Genomic DNA, 19,868 nt, shown 5'->3' on the forward strand with positions numbered 1-19,868 from the left:
GTAGACACCAGCTACTTCTCAGTTGTTTTCTTTCAACTCTGAAAAGTGTAGAGCGGTTTTGAGTATTTCCCAAATTTTATACTCACCCAAGGATCACCTAAAAATACACAGTCCAGAGCCCCACCCTAGACCCGTGAAATAGCACAGCCTAAGGATGAGGTTTTGAAGTTTATATTTTTTAAAAAAACCAAACCCTTTTGAGATGATTCAGATGCAGACAGCCCTGAACATGTCCATTTAGGAACCAGTGAACTAGAACCTTTCCCTTTTTCCTTAAGCCAGTTTTGATAATCAAGGTTTGCTATGGATAATTTCATCTGAGTTCTCTTTCAGGGCCTCCGTCTTCTGTGGTGGGGGAACATGCAGCTAGGTCCCCCCTGGAGCCTCATCTCAGGTTTGGCATGGAGCCCATGTCAGCCCAGGGACCCGGGGACTGCCTGGTCAGGTCTTGTGTGTGACCAGGAGTGGAGAATGGAGATGGGTTCCAGTGCAAATGTTGAGTCTCATGCCTGGTATTAGTCTCAAAAACAGTCATGCTTATGTTTGAGTGTCTCTCCCTGTACACAGACTTCAGGAGGCTCCTTTGGGAAAGAATAGAGCACAAAGGAAAGTCAGTAGCTAAGGTGAGCACTCCCTGGAGGAAAGTTGTTAGCCTTCTAGAGTAGAAGTCCTAATACCTCCTGGATGCTGACAGAGTTCTGGGTAAAACAGGGCATGTTTTAAACATGCGTTTTCAGTTCATTGAAATACCATAATTTATAATTGGTCACTCAAGCATATTATGACTGTACACTGGGTATGAGTTTTTTGATGCATATGTTTCAGTGTTTTATTGTATGACATGGATTGTTTTTAAGGAAAAAGTCCAGGCTGTTGAATATACCTATTTCCCTCTATAAGCTCTGTTCTAGTGTCTCTTCAGGCACTAAGTACCTGTGTGACCTTGGGAAAGTTACTTTCCTGCTTTAGAACTGAAGTCTTTTCATTGGAGAAAGGAGAGATATAGACAAGAAGATCCAAGTTCTTATCTAAACAGGTGAATCAGTTCAGCATTGTATTAGTTGACAAGGGCTGCTGTAACAAAATACCACAGACTGGGTGGCTTAAACAACAGACATTTATTTTCTCACAGTTCTGGAGGCTGGAAGTCCAAGATCAAGTGGTCAGCAGATTTGGTTTCTCCTGAGACCCCTCTTCTTGGCTTCTCAATGTGTCCTCACATGGCCTTTCCTCTGGGTCTCTTTGTGTCCAGTCTCCTGTTCCTATAAGGACATCAGTCTGCTGGGATTAGGGTCAAAAAGAGTCACATTTGGAGGTACTGGGGGGTTAGAGCTTCAAAATATGAATTTGAGGGGAGCACACTTCAGCCCATAACAAGCGTCCAGATTACCTTTGGGTGTTAGAGGTCCACTGTGAAGCAGTGGCCAGGGTTAGGTGCAGAGCACCCGTGGGCATCTATAGCAGAGGCAGAACAGACAGTAAACCCCCCTCTAGATATCTGGTCCATTCTCTGCTTTCCCAGAAACAAGCTCTGAGGTTTTCTCTCTGTGTTAGTAGGGTCAAAGTTAGAGTCACAGGATGCTAGTGATAACCGGGACCTTTGAGTAATGCCCTTTATTTAATAATAGAAGAAGCTGAGGTCCAGGGAAGAATGGTGCTATGTTTATAATTAGGTCTCTTGATTTATGCCCCAAGTCTATTCACTCAAAGCCAAATCAGAGCATATAACCACACTCTCTGACATCACTGTTGCCTCACTCCAACACCTCTGAGATACCCCAGCTTAGGAGAGGTAGGACATTTTTTTCAAGCTCCAAGGAGGGGAAGATATAATGGTTTTTCATAGGGAATGTGCTAAGAACATTCCAAAAATAGTGACATCCTGTAATCAAAGCTTTTTGTCCAAGGGAGGGCTTTTCTCACCACTTTGTTCTTGGTCTTCCAAAGGAGGGCAGGTTTTTCACCATGAGTTGTAGGATCAAGGCTAGTAAACCTTCAAACTGACAAGAGTTTTGTTATATTTAAACAGGTGAAGAAGAGAGAGAAACAGAAGTGAGCCATTTACTTCTTTAGTTTAATTCCAGAGTTAGAACTGGAAACGATTTTTGATATCTAATGAAACTGTTTTAGACCCAACAGATTGTCAAAATATTCTAAGCAATTACATCAAATTGTCATATTTCTTTCTGGAATCTGTAAGTGACTTGGGGATCAGAGATGTGACCTGGCCCTTTCTCTGGGTTAAGTGGAAAAAAATTGCAAATATTGCTACATGCTTTTAAGAAACTTTTTAAAGATGCAGGGGCAAATTGAATTAGAATAATCCTCTCAAATATCCATACCTGTTGTAGAAAGCAGTTGTCTACATAATCCAGATATTTCAGTCTCTCCTGGGAAAGAAATTCTGTGAGCATCACACTGCTGGTCCCAGTTTGTCTTAACCTCATGCTAAAATAACTAGCATTTCATTGTGAACCCATTGAAAGAAGAAGGCTGCCCAGGTTTTTCCCAGATTCTGAAACAGGGACATCCGAGTTTAAGCATCAGTTACATGTTATCTGTAAAGTGAATTATCTGAACGCAAAAATAGAGATATCTTTTAATATTGTACAGGAAGGGTGAGTTGCTTTGGTTGTATCTCTGCTATTCATGAGACAGAATATTTGTACGACTGACCCACTCCTTATTTTTGGAGAGTTTTTAAATGATTTATTCATTCAACAAATAATTAGTCGAGTGAGGCTTCCTGCACTAGGGATATAGCAGTGAGCGGCAGCAACAAATACATGTTTCTACTCTCAGGGAGTTTAGTGAGAAAGCTGGACCTTCATAAAATAGTTCCACTTTTTTTTTTTTTTTTAAAGTTATTTATTTTATTTATTTTTGGCTGCGTTGGGTCTTCGCTGCACGCGGGCTTTCTCTAATTGCAGCGAGCAGGGGCTGCTCTTCATGGTGCGCGGGCTTCTCATTGCGGTGGCTTCTCTTGCTACAGCGCACAGGCTCTAAGCGCCTGGGCTTCAGTAGTTGCAGCACGTGGGCTCAGTAGTTGTGGCACACCGGCTTAGTTGCTCCCCGGCATGTGGGATCTTCCTGGACCAGGGCTCGAACCCGTGTCCCCTGCACTGGCAGGCGGATTCTTAACCACTGCGCCACCAGGGAAGCCCAGTAGTTTCACTTTTGAAAGTATAATTGCGGGCTGGGATACATTCTCACAGGAAAGAAGCATGATTCGAGGAGGTATGGGAGCAGATAATGAAGGAGCCTGCCCCAGGCTGGAAGGTTTCTCCCTGAGGACCTGACTCTGGGTTGAGAGATGATGGATGAGGGAGAGACTAACTAAATTGGAAGGTCCAAGAAGTGGTGGCAGAAGACAGGGGTCTGGCAAATAGGTCAAAGGTCGTGTAACAGGTCAAGTAAAGGAGAATCAGTGGGTTGGGAATGAGAAAATTTGGATTTTTGTCTGTCTTGTTTCCTTTTTTTGGTGTAACTCTGGGAAAGATGGGTTCTTTGGGCCTAATGTCCTTATTTGCATAATGACTGAATTTGAATCAGAGAATCTGAGGGACCTCAGAGTCCCTGAACTAGATTCTTTCATTCATACAAATTGACCAAGCACCTGATGTGTACCAGGTAATCTGATTGGTCCTGCAGTTCAAAGAGGAATTAACTGGGATCACTGACCTCAAGCAACTTGGTCCAGCAGCAGAGACAAATAGATAAGGCAATCCATTGTGTTGTCATGTTGTGAGTGTCATGGGAAGACAGATGAGAATGGGATTAACCCTGATGGGAGGAGAGGGGCAGTTGGGAAGACTTCACAGAGTAGAGGATCTTTGACTGAAAAAACAGGGTGAAGTCAGCTTGGATAGCCAGATGGTATGAGGAAATTCGTGGAGATTGGAAATATTCATTGGAACATCAATGAGTTAACACTACTCCATACTCTATATCGATAACTTAGTCACGTCCTTTTGAGCCTTTAAGTGCACCTCAGACTCCAAGGTTGATTATGAAAATTCTTGCCCTGAGTCTCCTTGCTCCATAAGGCTGGGGAAGAGTAGAAGCAATTTCCATGTTCTGTCTTGGTATCCCATCTGTCAGAAAATGCCCTTTACACAGCAGGGTTGTAGTGACTTAATTATTTTTTGGAGATATTTAGACATTCAGGTCAAGGATGAAATTCTGTTGCAAAACTGAAAGCACATGAGTAAGATGTTGGAAAATGAAGTGGAAGATTTTTTTGTGTGTTTTGTTCTTATAGAGAAAGATTTTAATGGCCTGACTCTGCTGCCATAGTTGGGTCAGATTGTCAGAAAATTATGTTATGCACCAGAGAAAACAAGAAGAGGCTTTTGAGGAGATGCTCTAAAATTATTTTCTGTTTATTTGCATAAGTATTTGGCTTGAATAGGAAATCGACATTCCTTGCCAAGATGGGGTTAACATTCCTATGATGTTTTAAAAGCTGGCCAAGGGATTGGCACGAGAGGAGACAACCCACGTAACTCAGCGAAGAGCTGCTAGAAATTGCGTTGTGGTCATTTAGTCTAAACGTGATCAGAAACAGAACAAAACAAAACAGTATTCATTTTAAAATCTGTTTCTTGCCTACTTCCAAAAAGACGTGAGTATTAAGAAAAAACACATGACTATAACATGACCATTAAAATACACAACAAACTCAAAACCTCCCAAGAAGCTTTGTGCAGCAGCAACTATGTTTTTGACCAAAAATATTAATTATTTTTAATGTTACTATCTTTTGGGGGGCATGGATTTTAGGTGAAAGATTCCTGGCAGTCTAAGCAAAAAAGGAAAATATGGTTGCTTAGCAACTCTTATTGACTGATGAAAAAGGAAACAGGTCACAAACTACTATGTATAAAATAAATAAGTGACAAGGATATATTGTACAGCGCAGGGAATATAGATAATATTTTATAATTATAAATGGAGTTTAACCTTTAAAAATTGTGAATCACTATGTTGTACACCTGAAACTTATATAATATTGTACGTCAGCTATACCTCAATTTTTAAAAAAGGAAACAGATCAGCCTATTAGGAGATACATTCTTTAATATATCTCCCCTAATATTATGCAGATTTTTATACTATAAGCATTGAATAGTATAATTTTCCATGACTTCAGTAAGTTTTCTAGTGATGGCAAATTCCTTTGTAAGACAGTTTGTTTGTGTTTTTTTACATTGACCTTCAGTAAAATCTTATACCAGATCGAGGGCCTTTTTTATATGGGGACATAGCTAAGGCAATCCAGACTTATACTTTCCTATTATGTTTGATGCAAGGAAAAATATTAATAAGGGATGGATATTATATTGTTTTGATCAGTGTTTTAAATCTTGTGTGTTCATAAGAACTGCCTGGGGCCCTTGGTAAAATATAGATTCCAACACTCACTCCAGATTTACTGAATCAAAGTCTCTAGCAAGGGGCCTGGGTGTATATTTAACAAATGCACTAAGTCATTTCTTATGCTCCAGCAAGTTTAGGGAGCACTGCCATAGATGGTTTTCCTTAACTATTTTCCCCTCTCAGTTGGGCTTTGTGGCAGTCATTTTGAGCATAAATTGTGATAGGAGCCCGAGGCAAGAGCATTAAAAGTGAAATGATGAAGCCCAGCAGAGCCAGTTTAATTAGCTGGTCTGGAACCATAGTGTCACTTCCCTTTCTCAAGCAGTGGTGCTTCCGAATGCTGCCCATCACTTCCCGCCTTCTCATCTGTTGTGCCATTGATCCTTTTACCATCTCCATGTGGCAGGCAGAACAAACATCATACTGTATTTCATCAATTTTAAGATGCACATCTTCCTACAATTTTACATCTCTAAAATTTGTATGCATTTGAGGACCTAAGATGTACTAATTTGATGACATCTTTTTTTCCTGTCTTAGTGATATATAAAGTCATGGTGCATCTGTATATTCAAAGGGGTTGAAGATTGGATGAACTGTGGTTGTTCCTTTTGTAGATGAGGCATCTGAGGCACTAAGAAGATGATGTGAGAGTGGAAAACCACTCCTAGTAGGGGGAGCCCAGTCTCAGACCCAGCTTTCTGTCCTTGTACTAGTTATTTGTCACTGAATAAGCAATACTGCAAAATTCAGTGGCTTAAAACAGCATTAAACATTGATTCGCTCACACGATCTCTTGGGATCAGGCATTTGGGAGTGGCTTAGTTGGGTGTTCCTGGCTTGGGGTCTCTCATGAAGTAGCAGGTAAGGCGTTGACTGGATCTGCAGTCACCTGAAAGCTTGGCTGGACCTGGAGGTTCCACCGACAAGCTGGCTTGTTCACGTGACTGGCAGTTGGTGCTGGGAGGCCCCAATTTATCCCCATGTGGGCCTCTCCACCAGGTCTTGAAAGAGCCCCCCACATAGTGATGGGCTTTCCACCCCGCTCCCCTCCCCACCCCACCCCAGCAAGTGATCCAAAGGACCAAGCCAGGAAAATGTTGCGGTGCCTGTTATGACCTTGCCCCGGAAGTCTCGTGCTCTCACTTCTACACATTCGATTTGCCACACAGACCAACCCTGACTCCGTGTTCGCGGGAACTACACAAGGGCATGAATATCAGGAGGTAAGGGTCTTTGGGGCTGGCTGTTTCTTTCACACCACATTGCCTTTCCAACATAGTTTTGTCCCGATCTGCTTGGCCATCTTATATGCTTAGGTCAGGCTCTCGGAAAACTCTCTGGGGTTTATATCCCATTCTAGCACTCCTGAAACTTTAATGTGCCTACACATACTTGGGGTCCCCTGATTCAGTAGGTCTAGAGTCTGGCCTGAGATTCTGCATTCTAATGAACATTCTAATATAATGCCCGTGCTCCTGGTCCATGAACCACGCTCTTAGTAAGAAAGTGAGCTGAGCCAGGCAGGCCTCCAGTGGCCCTCTGCAGGGCTGCCCTACAACCGGAACTCCTCTCTCCTCAAGGGGTACTTGCCCCTCCTCTTATTTTGGCCGAGAGACTAATGGTTTGGGGGAAGGAACTAGGGAGACCAACCCACTTCACTAAGTTGGTTAAGGGAACGAGACGCATGAAGCCGATAAGAACCCAGGCATTACTAGGTAGACAGCTTGCTGCAGCTGTGAGCCTCTTCACAGTGAAGGTCAGGTTTCAGACAGCAACAGCTGGGTGCTCAAAACAGCAAGGCAATTAGCTTGCAGGGGGGTGGGGTGGGTGGGATGGAACACAAACAGTGCTTCAAATGAAACGTGTTGATGCATTATTCAGAGCTCAGATGCCCATCAGTGGAATCCCCATCCTCCTTTCTTGCCTCTCTCCTCTCTCCCTCTTTAACACACACGTGCGTGCGCACACACACACACACACATTAGCATTCAGGAAACCTTTAGACCTACAGTATATTTCCCTGAATAAAATGGAAGTTAGAGCTGCAGCAATCCCATAAATGCTGCCACACTTTAAGCTGCTTGGCTGAGATCTAGAATGCTGGCCCTGGCACTCTGCCTTTTTCCTTGCCCACGGCAAAACTTCTGTCCTGTGTCTTTCTACACATCAGTTAAAAGGAACACATTAGACCCTAAGCTCAACAAGAGAGGAACTCTTTCTTTTGTTCATTTCTCTCTCTCTCTCGCTGTATGTACATATTTAATACATACACGTATACACACGTGTATACGTTATAAATAAGGAGAAGAATAAATACACCAACATAATACGTGGAGAGAGGGAACTCTTGAACCGTTTGAATCTCTCAGGAAAACATGGTGAGGTCTGTGCAGTGGAACACAGGGCACTCCGTTTTCACATTCTAGTTGTTGTTGGGGACTTTTGGAAGGGGGTCAAGTTTATCACCTACCATTTCTTTATCAGCCATGCCAGTCTATAACTGTAGAAGCTAAAAATTGCTATTTACCGGGCACTTACTGTGGGTTGAGCACACATAATTATATCATTTAATCTTCCGACAACCTGCGCAGAAGGTAATGATCACCTCCAGTTTGCAGAAGAGGAAATCAAGCCTGTGAGAGGTGAAAGTATTTACCTTACACAGCTAGTAGGTGGTAGTTCTGCAGGCCGTCCCAGACCGATTTCAGCCTAAAGCCAGTGTTTACTCTCCACTGTCACAGAACAAGGTGTCCAGAGAAGGGAAAAAAAGAGAATGATAGCACTATCGGAGCCGGAAGGGCTCCCGACACTGAGTCCGTGCACTTACTTTGCATCTGTCCTTGGTGCTGTGAAGGCTACTGAGATGCATTTTAGGGGACCTCTGCTCTGGAAGAGTCGATATATTCATGGGACATTGATAGGAATCGCAGTCATTATCTGAGGCTACCCATTAAATAGCAACCAGTCCGCATACATGGCTGGTGGGAACGCACAATGGCACAGCCACTTTGGAAAACAGTGAGACACTTTATAAGAAAGTTAAACACACACCCCACACTTAACAAATGGCACAGCTATCATACAGCTAAGTATTTACCTAAGAGAAATGGAATTTATGTTAACACAGAGGCATACAATTTTATTCATATTAGCAAAAAACTAGACACAATCCAACTGTGCATCACCTGGTGAGTAGATAAACAAAGTGCATCATATCCATACAGGGAAATACTGCTCAACAATAAGAAGAAGCCAGCTATTGATTTGATGAATTCAACAACATGAATGAATATTTAAAGTTCCATGCTAAGTAAAAGAAGCCAGCCATGAAAGGCTATATACTTTGTCACCTATGTGCCCTTCAGGAAATGGTAAAACTACAGGGATAGAAATCAGATCTGAGATTGCCTGGGGCTTGGAAAGGAGATTGACTGCAAAAGGGCATGAGGACATTTTGGGGGGTGATGGAAGTCTTCTGTGTCTCAATTGTGGCTATAGTTATCAAACTGTATACCTGTGTCAGACTCATCAAACTGTATCTGTCAGAGGGGTGAGTTTTATTGTAGATAAGTTATACCTCAATAGACTTGACTTTAAAAAATACATCAGTCGGTCCAAACCCACCATTTTCCAGATGGGGAAACAGGCCCCAGATGAGGGGAATGACTTGCTACAGTTGTGAGTTGGGAATACAGGTTTCTTGGCCCCAGTCCTGAGGCAGAAGCAAGCTGGAACCTTGGCCTCCTGTCTGGGTCCATGGCACATTCCAGGGAGGACTGGAGCACTGACCCTCAGCTCTGAATGCAGCTCCATGGGTGGCTTTTTAAAAACTCACACTCCACTGTGCCGCTCATCAGGCTGTTGACCTGCAATTTGGCTAGAGGTCTCCTCATTAGAGAATAAAGTAAATTAGCATTCAGCCAGAACGAAAGCACATAAAGCTCCGATGATGAACTTCTGTGTACATATTCCATTGACTCTGTTGGGAAGAAAGGGCCTCAGTGTAGTACCATTAATTTATTCGGAAGAGTGCCTTGCAAGGCTTTGTCATCCAGTCTAGAAAGAACAAAATATCCCAGAGATTCACACCAACATCTTGTTGCAGAAAGCTGGTGAGATTTGGAGTGAGCCAGACCTGGTTTTAGTTCCTAAATTTCTTACTTCCTCACTTCATGCCCTTGAGTAACCACTTCTCTGTCTGCAAAATAGTAATCCTAATACCTACCTCTTATAGTTTCTTCAAGGTTTAGGTAGGAGATTGGGAAATTAAGCACCTAGCCCGGCTATGATAGACTTCAGCGTGGCCAGCCGTGGGCTTGTGCTTGACACACATTAACTATCGTCCCGCCCATTGTGGAAATGATCAAGCCCAGGGTAAGTAATCTGTCAGCCATTGTACCACCTGGCCAGAACCACTAGGCTATGTGTAGACTTCAGTAAATGATTATGGATCTGAGTCAAGTCCTATTTATAAAATAATTGATTACAGTGTTTGGAAAGGAGTGGAATTCTGCTTCTTAATTTGAGAGAAAGCCTTACTTTAACTTTTTTGCTTTTTAAGAAAGAATGGGAAACCATTGAAAACAAAATTAGGGCCCTGAGTGAGTGCCAAACTCCCAGTTGAAGGGAGGGTATTTTTCCCACTCGGACTCCTCTATCTTTGCCCAGAAAAAAAAATACCCCAACCACACAAGAGACCTTGAGCTATTCAGGGCCCAGGGAGACTTCCCTCCCACCCCTCAGCAGGGCAGCTCTCTGGGGACGTTCTCTGTAATCACAAATCATTTTGCCTTCTAAGATTGAGTCTGGTTTAACACTAACGGAAATAGGGTCAACTAGGCTTAGGGTTGACTTTTCTTAAACTTAATTGTGTTTCCTCTTTTACAATTGTAATAATATACCAAGTAAGTTTTTCATCTTCACTTGAAAATATGTCTCATTCTGTCACACAGCCAGATTTACAAAACACCAACTAGTTTTAATAATCCAAGACAACTGGCAAAATACCAACTGGCAAACTTACCAAAGACAGTAGAATTAGTTTCTTTTTTTTTTTTTTTTTTTAATTTTTATTTTAGTAGAGTTGATTTACACTGTTGTGTTTCAGGTGTGCAGCAAAGTGAATCAGTTATACACATACATGTATCCACTCTTTTTTAGATTCTTTTCCCATAGAGGTCATTACAGAGTATTGAGTAGAGTTCCCTGTGTTATACAGCAGGTTCTTATACGCTATGTCTGTTTAAATCTCTCCATTATATGCTTCATGTGTGTGGACTCAATTTTCCTTTCCTGACTACTGTCTTCCAGTATGAAGTGGTCAGTTACAGATTCTAGTGCATTCTCTGAAGCACAGTAACTACAATGGTTTAGGTGCCAGAGATTTCTCTGCTGCTCAGGGCAGAATTATCCTCTTAGGTAGTTAGGAGCCTGAGGACTAGAAAAACTGAAGTCAAGGCTAGTGGTCAAAGTGGGACGGTCTCCCAACACCAGCTCAGAGCTGTTTCCACTAGCCCACACCACATTCCCTTTGTGTAGGTTATTTAATAAATTCATTTCACAACCCATAGAGCACAGTAGGAAACAATGCAATTACTGAACCATAGGAACACAGCTGCCAACATCTTGTTGATTCAGAATTGTCCAAACACTTCCATGTGTGGGCGGGACTGATGCAATTTGCTGGTTCAACAGTTGACATTGATAAATTGAAGTTTCGTTTCCTCAGCCTTCTGTTGGAGGTGCTAATGAGCATGAAAAGCTGGAGAAACACAGGCGGGAGAGGAAGAGAGGATCTTGCCTGATCTACATACTAAGTAATTGAGCCTGGATGATGTAGACTTGACACTGCCAGGTAATAGATGGACACTTTTGAAGGCACTAATAGAAGCCAGATAAAATTAGCACTGTGAACATTTTAATTAAGTTCTGCTTGCAGATTGTGTGGGCTGGTATCTTCCTTCATTAGAGAGAATGTTTGCTTTTCCTAATATTCTTTCATATGTTTTCTGAAATATTCTTTTATAGTTCATGCAGCACTAAGCCAAGATTACTTGGCTTCTGGAAAATGAGGAGGTTGGGCCAGATGATCTCTGAGGTCTTTTCTACATGCCATGTTTTTACTTGCTTGGCAAGAGAATTTGTCTGAAATGAATTGCATTACCCACACACACATTCGTCCAGGCCTCTGTTCTCCCCATTCATTGTTTCCATTCATTCAATAAGCACTTGGATGCTTTCTCTGTGCCGGTTACTGTGCTAGGCGCTAGAAGTAAAGAAGGGAATAGGCCAGAAGGCCACCAGGCCCCTACACCCAGGAGATGACATTCTAATTGGGAGCTAGGTAAGTAAGTAGAGTGTATCAGGGATATGCCTGGGGCAACACATGGCAGCAACTAGGCAGAATCAAGGACTGCTGCTCAGAGGATGTAATATTTTAAGTTGCTCCTTGAAATAAGGTGGAGACTTGGGCGGGGGGGGGGGGGGGGAAGAGTGTTTGGATGGACTTTCCTCTGTGTACCTCCCAGGACTTTTTGCCCTAAAGATCATTTGGCTCTCTGCGGGATGTCCTTCCAGTAGAAGTATTTCTGTTAATGCTTCGGCATAGGAGTCAATGATTACTTCCATGACTTTTATATTTTCTCAACCTCTTAATCTTAATTTTATTCAGAAAAAAATTGATTGGAATAAAATGGGTTGGCAAAAGTACTGAACTTTTGAAATGAACCTTTTACGTATACATATGTGAAGTCCAAACCAGCCATGAGTAATCTTTTTCCTATCCTTTCAGCTCTCAGCCAGGAGAGTACACTTATCTTGGAGAGATGCATTTTGTTAAGCCGTGATCACAACCCAGTTAGGAATCCTCCAGCTACGAGTCATTTTAGAGATTATCAGACATTTATTGACTCAATGTTTTTAAAGCAAATTGGATTCATTTTTGTATGGCATTAGTCAAAATTAAATCTGTTCTAAACAGAATTTCTTTGCAGGTAATCCTGATTTTTAAAAAAATGTTAAATGTGTTTGGTTAAAGTTACCTATAAATAGAGAACTCAGGATATTCAGTGTGAAAATAATGTTTTAAAAAGTGCCAATTTAACTTTGAACGAATATTATAGTAGCTTCTAAATGTGTCACAAACAACTTCTATCATATTATTATATTCTATCATAGCTGTTTGGTAGAAACCAGAGAAATCAAATGTTAACTGATTATTGGCATTAGTGCGATGGCCGGACTGTCCTGTAAAGGATTTAGGTTTGTATATTTATAGCCCATCTCAGCAACTCTGTGTGGTCATACTTGACTGTTATACCAGAGTGTCAGTGCTGATGCAAGAATTAGGAGACCTTGACCCACTCCAGGCTCTGACACTCACTAGCTTTGTGGGTTTTAAGTACTTGCAGCCCTGCTTTGGCGTTCTTGTCCGTAAGTGTTCTCATCCCTCCAATGAAGTGGTGAGACTAGATTCTCTAAGGACCCTGGCACTTTTGAGATGGATGAATGTGAGTGATGAATGCTTCCCTCCCATTTGCACGCAGAGAAGCAAAGCCATGAAACAGAAAATGATCCACTCGTGGCTGTGGGGAGCGTCACTGGCTCAATAAGAATAGGTCAGGCTCTCACCTTTTTTGGTCCTCTCCGTCCCTTTGGATCTCATGCTCCCTCCTAATCACCCTGATAACACTTACTTGATATTGGATTTTATGGTTCACAAAGCCCAGTGATTTGCATTTGCTCTTATGTTTGTGGGATAACTTCTAGGTGGATATTTAAAGGGCATGAGAGTAATAAAGTTAGTTGGCAAGATCTTGTTTTAATAGTGAATTCTATCCCACCATGCCTATCAAAATGGGTGTCTGAAATGAACTAATATTACTTTTTTTTATTGAATCTTATTTCGAGGAGAAATGAATAATTAAAGAGTAAGAGTTACTCTCCAGGGTATCACAGGTTCTCCTCTTCAACCACATTTAGAAACAACTTCCTGTAGGAGTGAAGAATTGAAGCAGATTTCCCCACTCCCCATTGCCTTTGGATTGATTCTGTTAAGCTTGTTTGTGCTCGTGTAATTAGCTTCTGTATGACTTGCTGTGAATAATGTCTCTTGGTAGCCTCACATTTAGAAATATGGTGAATATATATTTGTTTGTTTGGAATCAGATCACATATTTCCATGTAAAAACACCCCAAATAATGCCTGGGTTCATCGGTGCCATTTTAACTCAGTCATCAGCTGAGCCCTAATACTTGTCTTCTTAGCGTGGGTTGGGGGTAGGAGTCTGTGTAGTAGGAAGGAAGAGCAGTTTTGAAACCGACACCTCATTTCCTTGGCCCGGCCTCTGGAGGCCTCCCTGTCTCTGACGTCTGTCCTCAGGGCCTTCCAGCACAAATCACAATCCACTGAATCAAATCTCCCATCCCAGCCAGGCAGGTGGTCTCCACTGTGGTGAGAATGCCTCACTTCGATTGAACACATTTATCCTAAGGAGTAAATGGTAATTAGCACCTTAACTTCCAAGAAGCGATTTCCATTTTCTCTTTTTAATTGTGAAAATGAACCTAATGGGTAGAATTTCAGGCAAGAGGAGAGGGAAAAGACCGAAAATCCAGGCCTGAAAATCTGTCTCCAGGTTCAATTCTCCCTAGATTTCCCAGCTTCTTTCATTTCTGGACCCCTAGTATTTGAAGGCTTTAGTCCCTTTGCCATCTCCATGGAGCTGTGAGAAGGAGCAGCTTATATATATATTGGTGACACTGCTTGGCATGCAGGAATCCCAATTCCCTGACCAGGGATCAGACCCGTGTCCCCCGCCTGCAGTGGAAGAGCAGAGTCCTAACCACTGAGCCGCCAGGGAACTCCCAAGTTAATTGTCTTCTGAATCAGACACCTGGGTTCAAAGGTCAGATCCACAGACTTTGGGTAATTATTTAACCTAAGAATCTCCCTTTCTTCATACCACTCAGAGGCAGCGTAAAGATGAACAGTAATACATTAAAAAAATCCTTGGCTCAAAGTAGATGCTCAATAAATGAGCTATGTTATTAAGAGGCTAGGAGTGGTTGGATGATGGCATTAGCAATACCTGGAAGACAGCAGCATCAAGGAGAATTTTCAAATCAGTGACATGGACATTGTTATTTGAAGGAGGCATAATGTCAGACTCTTCTGTGTGTGTGTTTGAGATAGATTTCTGGGAATGGAAAACAGGTGGTGAGGCTGCAGTGTAGGTACCCCAGGGGTGGTACCTCCAGATGTGTGCAGGTGAGGCCAGCTGAGCTGCTCCCACAGGGAGGGGGAGGGGCCTTTGCAGTGAGAGCCCGGGGAGGGGGTGTGCGGGGGCCAGGATGCTGGAGAAGCTTTCAGACACAGGCTGAGCAGTCACCGAGGCATGCGTGCTTTCATCTGCAATCACTTGTTGTCTGTCTGAGGCGAGAATCAATACCAGAAGGAGATGGTGACGAATCATTCATTGCCCAGAGACTGGCTGTAGATCCAGCGCCCGTTGTTTTCTTTCTAACCACTTTAAAGAAACTTCCCTGCACGTCCTTTCCCTGAAACGTGGAGCCTCACCGCTGGACGCCGAGAGGTCCTTGGAAAGATCTGAAACGACCTTTTGTGTTGTTAGGCATTATTCTCTTGTGGGGGAATTAAAGATATATGTATTCTGTCCCATTCTGCTTCAGTTGTATCAGCACTCATCATATTTCGCTTTCTTTTTTCACATCTGTTCCTTACTAGTCATGAAGTTTAGAGAAACAACCCATCCGAAAGGTCTGTATTTGCCTCTGCGTGTGTCTGTGGGGCATGTGCTTTACACCCATTGCACCCACTACACGCATTTGCTTGCTATAAACTCACTGTTAAAACATCTCCCCCTCCTTCCCTCAGCTCAGAAACACACTCTTTTCAGTCAGGAAGAATGTTAAAGAGCGTCTTGTCCAACCAGCTCTCTTGGCGGTAAGGAGCCCGCCTTCCTTAGGAAGCACCAGGATTGGCCCTGGGGGTCCTGCTCGGGTTCGGATCCACCTTCTCCCTAGGGCGTTAGCTGGAGGGTCTGCCCTCCAGGCTCCTGCACCTCTGCCAGCCCCCAACCTGCCTTGCAGTGTCTGGAAAGGGATAGAGAGAGTCTACCCCTCTGAGGGGTAGCGAGTAAAGTGGGCATGAGCGAGTAAAGTGGGCATAAAGTGAAGTCTTTTTAGAGCTTTGGAATGATTAGAGCAGGGAATTTGGGGGACCTACCCCCCCAGTCCCACAACAACATTCTGTATAGAGTAGATCTTTTGTAAGCAACTGATTTATTTTTCTGCTGAAGGCCAGCCTCAGGCAGAATTGGGAAATAGCCAGCTTGATAGGATGCAGTGATTTTCAACCCTTTTTATTCCTCCCTTTTAAAACTGTAGGACTCTTACTTCTGATAGAAGTATCAGAGGAAGTCCAATATGTAAAAGAGATAAAAGTGGTTCTAGCGGGGGCAGGAGGCCCAGGGGCTGCCCATCTGGCGCAGGCGCAGTCTCCCTGACCCTTCACACGCCCTCACCCTCCACTCGCTACAGGACCTGAGAGGAGCGCTCGGCCCTTGGCACTCAGTTTGGAAGCCACCATAGCAGTGAGAAGCCCACTTGTGGGGCTCGGGCAACCCTGTGTGAGTCACCACAGCAAAACCCTTAACCACTGAGTCTGACTCTTTTCTTGTAAATTGAGGGTAGAATGTCAGACTGAAAGATTTTGCATATAAGTAGTGAGATATAACATATAATATACTTGGTTCGTAGCAGACACTCAGAAAACAACAGGGCTTGTGGGGAAAACAGGGTTAGGAGCAGATCACTCCAAACCTATTTGACCTTGTAACCAGGAAATTAACAAAAGCAGTAGCAGTACTGAACAAATAAAGACAGAATACTCTAATACAGGAGTTTACCGTTGAAAAAAGGTTGAAAGTGGCTTTATGAAAAGGGTTTTAGGGGGGACAAAAAGGGGGTAAAGTTGTTGAATTGTGGAGACAAAGATGAAATGCACTAAAGTCATACAAAAGCATTTCCATGACAGATCACATGCCAATTTGAGTCTCGAAGAATTTGAGCGTCATTCGTTCTGTGGATTGATGCATTCTGCTGTGTTTGAGCATGTTTTGTTTGATGGCTATTCCTTGGTTGTACAAAATATTAACATTCTTGGAAAATTGCGTATGAACTAACACTACTTTTATTGTGCTGACATAATTTCGGTATTTGCAGTCCAAGCTAGTTCATGTTATAAGGACATATTCTGTATCAGGATGGACCGTTGCTAGATCTCAGTAGCCTAACCCCCAGGACTCAGGGGGACACTGGTGAGTCCGCAAAAAACTTATCTTGTGTGAGACTTGGGAATGAATTCAGATAGCTGTAATACAAGTCACCTCATAAATCTCATAAAATATCAGGTTAATCAAAGAGATTGTACGAAGAAAGAAAGGAAATAACGTGTGAACGTGGGGGGTTAGGAGGCAGAAGCTTTTAGATGGAGTTGGCCTGATTTCAACAGGCAAGGATGGAGGGTCAAAAGGAGAGAATGAGTAAAGGCTTGGGAGCTGGAAAGCAAGGACATAGTTAGGGGACCAGTAGAGTTTGGGGGATCCACTTTGGGGCTGGAGCCACTGAGGAAGATAAGGGAGCAGTAAGACCCATGTTGAAATGGAAGTTGGCCTCAGAATGTGGGAGGCTTGTTTGTTTGTTTGTTTATTATTTATTTATTTATTTATTTATTTATTTATTTATTTATGGCTGTGCTGGGTCTTCGTTTCTGTGTGAGGGCTTTCTCTAGTTGCGGCAAGTGGGGGCCACTCTACATCGCGGTGCGCGGGCCTCTCACTGTCGCGGCCTCTCTTGTTGCGGAGCACAGGCTCCAGACGCGCAGGCTCAGTAATTGTGGCTCACAGACCCAGTTGCTCCGCGGCATATGGGATCTTCCCAGACCAGGGCTCGAACCCGTGTCCCCTGCATTGGCAGGCAGATTCTCAACCACTGCGCCACCAGGGAAGCCCCCTTTTTTAAAAAAATTAATTATTTTTATCAATATTTTTTGGCTGTGCCTCATGTCATGTGGGATCTTAGTTCCCTGACCAGGGATCGAACCCGTGCCCCCTGCAGTGGAAGCACCAAGTCTTAACCACTGGACTGCCAGGGAAGTCCCCTGGGAGGCCTTGGCTACAGGGATGGTGGCCACCCTATAGGATTTGGAGCAGGTGAGTGATGTGATCAGATCCGACCTTGAAGGAGCTCCTTTTGGCAGCTTATGCTGGGTGTTGGTGAAGGGGAGTGGAGTCCAATTAAGAGGGGCTGCAGTTGTCCTTGTGAGAGACATGAGGGCTTAAGCTCAACTGTGACAGTGACATACGGTGGCAATAGGATGTATGGGGAGGGCATGACACAGCAGACATTTTAGAGACAGAATCTCAAGCATTTGTTAACTGAATGGATGGTGTAGGGCTCTGGTGATCTAATGATGACAAATGTACTGTTTCAGTAATGATAGCCAATACGGAGCTTGGTTTTGGAATGCTTGAGAGCTCAGGCTGAGGGCTGGCAGGGCTATGGCACACCTGGGTTCTGGGACTGGTCTACACTGAAGTGTGGGCCAAGGTTGTGGCCCTTAGGTTACTGCTGGGTGATCCATGCAGACAGAATAAAAGAACTTGCCCTCAGCTCTGGGAGGGGAGATGGTGTTCTCTAGATTGAGACCTGCCCGAGCCCCAATCACTGCTCACGTTCTGACCCTAGGACCATAGCATTTTTACATTTGAAAGACCTTAGGGATCATCTTTTCTCTAAACCTCTTGCTAGATGGAAAACTATGACCCATAAGGGTCAAGTGTGTGTCCAGGGTAAGTCAGAGGCAGAACCAGACTAGAACCCAGGACTGTCACTTTCCAGTCTTTTAAGGAAATCTTTTAATGGCTGTGTATTAGAGTTCTCCAAAGAAACAGAACCAGCAGGATATAAAAGGAGATTTATTATGAAGAATCAACTCATGCAATTATGGAGGCTGAGAATTCTCACTATCTGCCGATTGCAAGCTGGAGACCAGGGAAGTTGGTGCTGTAATTCAGTCTGAGTCCGAAGGCCTGGAACCAGGGGAGCCAATGGTGTAAATTCCAGTCTGAGGATGGGAGGAGGCGAGAGGAGATGTGCCAGCTCAAGCAGTGAGGAAGGAAAAAGAGGGTGAATCCTTCCTTCCTGCACCTTTTTGTTCTGTTCAGGCCCTTGACAGATCAGATGATGCCCACCCACATTGGGGAGGGCCATCTACCTTACTGAGTCTACCAATTCAAATGCTAACCTCATCTGGAAACACCCTGCAGACACACCCCCAGATCTGCACATCCTCTGATGTAGTCAAGTTGGCATCTCAGATGAACTCTCATAGGCTGTTAGAATTGTTGATCCGTTACTTTGTTCCTCCAGAGTAGTTTCTAATTTTTCAAAGTTTTAATTTACCCATTTCTTCTTTTGACCCTCATTTGATCTCATCAGTAGAGAGACATTGTTCCTCTTTCCAGGTAAGCAAATTGGGCATGACAGGTAATGAACCTTCCTCACCACACAGTGAATTCATGGAAGATCAGGATTAGAGCCTAGATTCCTTAAACTGATTGCATTTTCTTTCCTGTAGTTGGATTGTAAATTTTGTGACGGTGCTAAACCAGTTCTAACCAGCATCAGCATCAACCGGGAACTTGTTAGAAATGCACATTCCCAGGTCTTCCACCAGAACCACTGAATCAACAGCTCTGGTGGCCAAGGCCCAACAATCTGTGTTTTAATAATTTCTCCAGATGATTATTCTGCATGCTCATTAGAGAACCACTGTAGTTACAAGACAGAATCTATTCAGTATCAAGGCTTTCACTACATTTTGTTCATATACCAAATTCATAGAGAACAAAAAAGATGGTATTAAGCTAAAACTGACCATAAAAATCAGTGCATCTGTCTTTTCCTGTTCCTCCCGTTTCCCTCTCTGCAGCACTCCTACCAACCAGGTACTTTGTGCTGACTTTTCATTAAAAATGCTTTTCTGTCCCCTACAAAGATGGCAGAGTTGTCATGAGCTTTGATTCATTCAACCCACATTACTTGACAAACGTGGGGAAACTAAAATCAAAAGAAAAAAACAAGAAGGGAGGGACGGAGATGATTGAACAGATAGGCAAATACTGGAACATTTCCTTAAAAACAAAAAATCACATGCCCAAACATCAAGGTAAAAGCCAGTAATATTAATTGACCCAGAGAAGTGTGAACAGAATGCTATTTTAAAAAGAAAAGTACAGTTTCTCAGCATCTGCAAAGTTCCGGAAATTGTATTGGGAGCTTTATGTAACTGTTTCAGGCAAGTCTCATAATAGCCTTGTGAAAGAGGTAGTATTATCCTCATTTTTTTTTTTTTTTTAAATGGGGAAACTAAAGTTTCAAAAAGTTCAGTACACTTACCCAAA

General features: G+C 43.1%; 1 protein-coding gene across 2 annotated transcripts in view; it reads left to right on the forward strand.

The window, feature by feature from the left end:
* Window positions 1–19,868, forward strand: part of MB21D2 (Mab-21 domain containing 2) — a 113,205-nt gene that overhangs the window by 65,911 nt on the left and 27,426 nt on the right. The window contains exon 2 of one of the 2 annotated variants that reach the window (XM_082393031.1): window positions 11,111–11,236. The exons of the other annotated variant lie outside the window; for it this stretch is intronic. The gene's annotated coding sequence lies outside the window, so the exon portion shown is untranslated. The remainder of the gene's footprint in view (window positions 1–11,110; window positions 11,237–19,868) is intronic. 2 annotated transcript variants of the gene reach the window in all.

This window comes from Balaenoptera borealis (assembly GCF_965194805.1).
Source record: "Balaenoptera borealis genome assembly, chromosome: 5".
In the NCBI taxonomy this organism is placed as follows: Eukaryota; Metazoa; Chordata; class Mammalia; order Artiodactyla; family Balaenopteridae; genus Balaenoptera; species Balaenoptera borealis.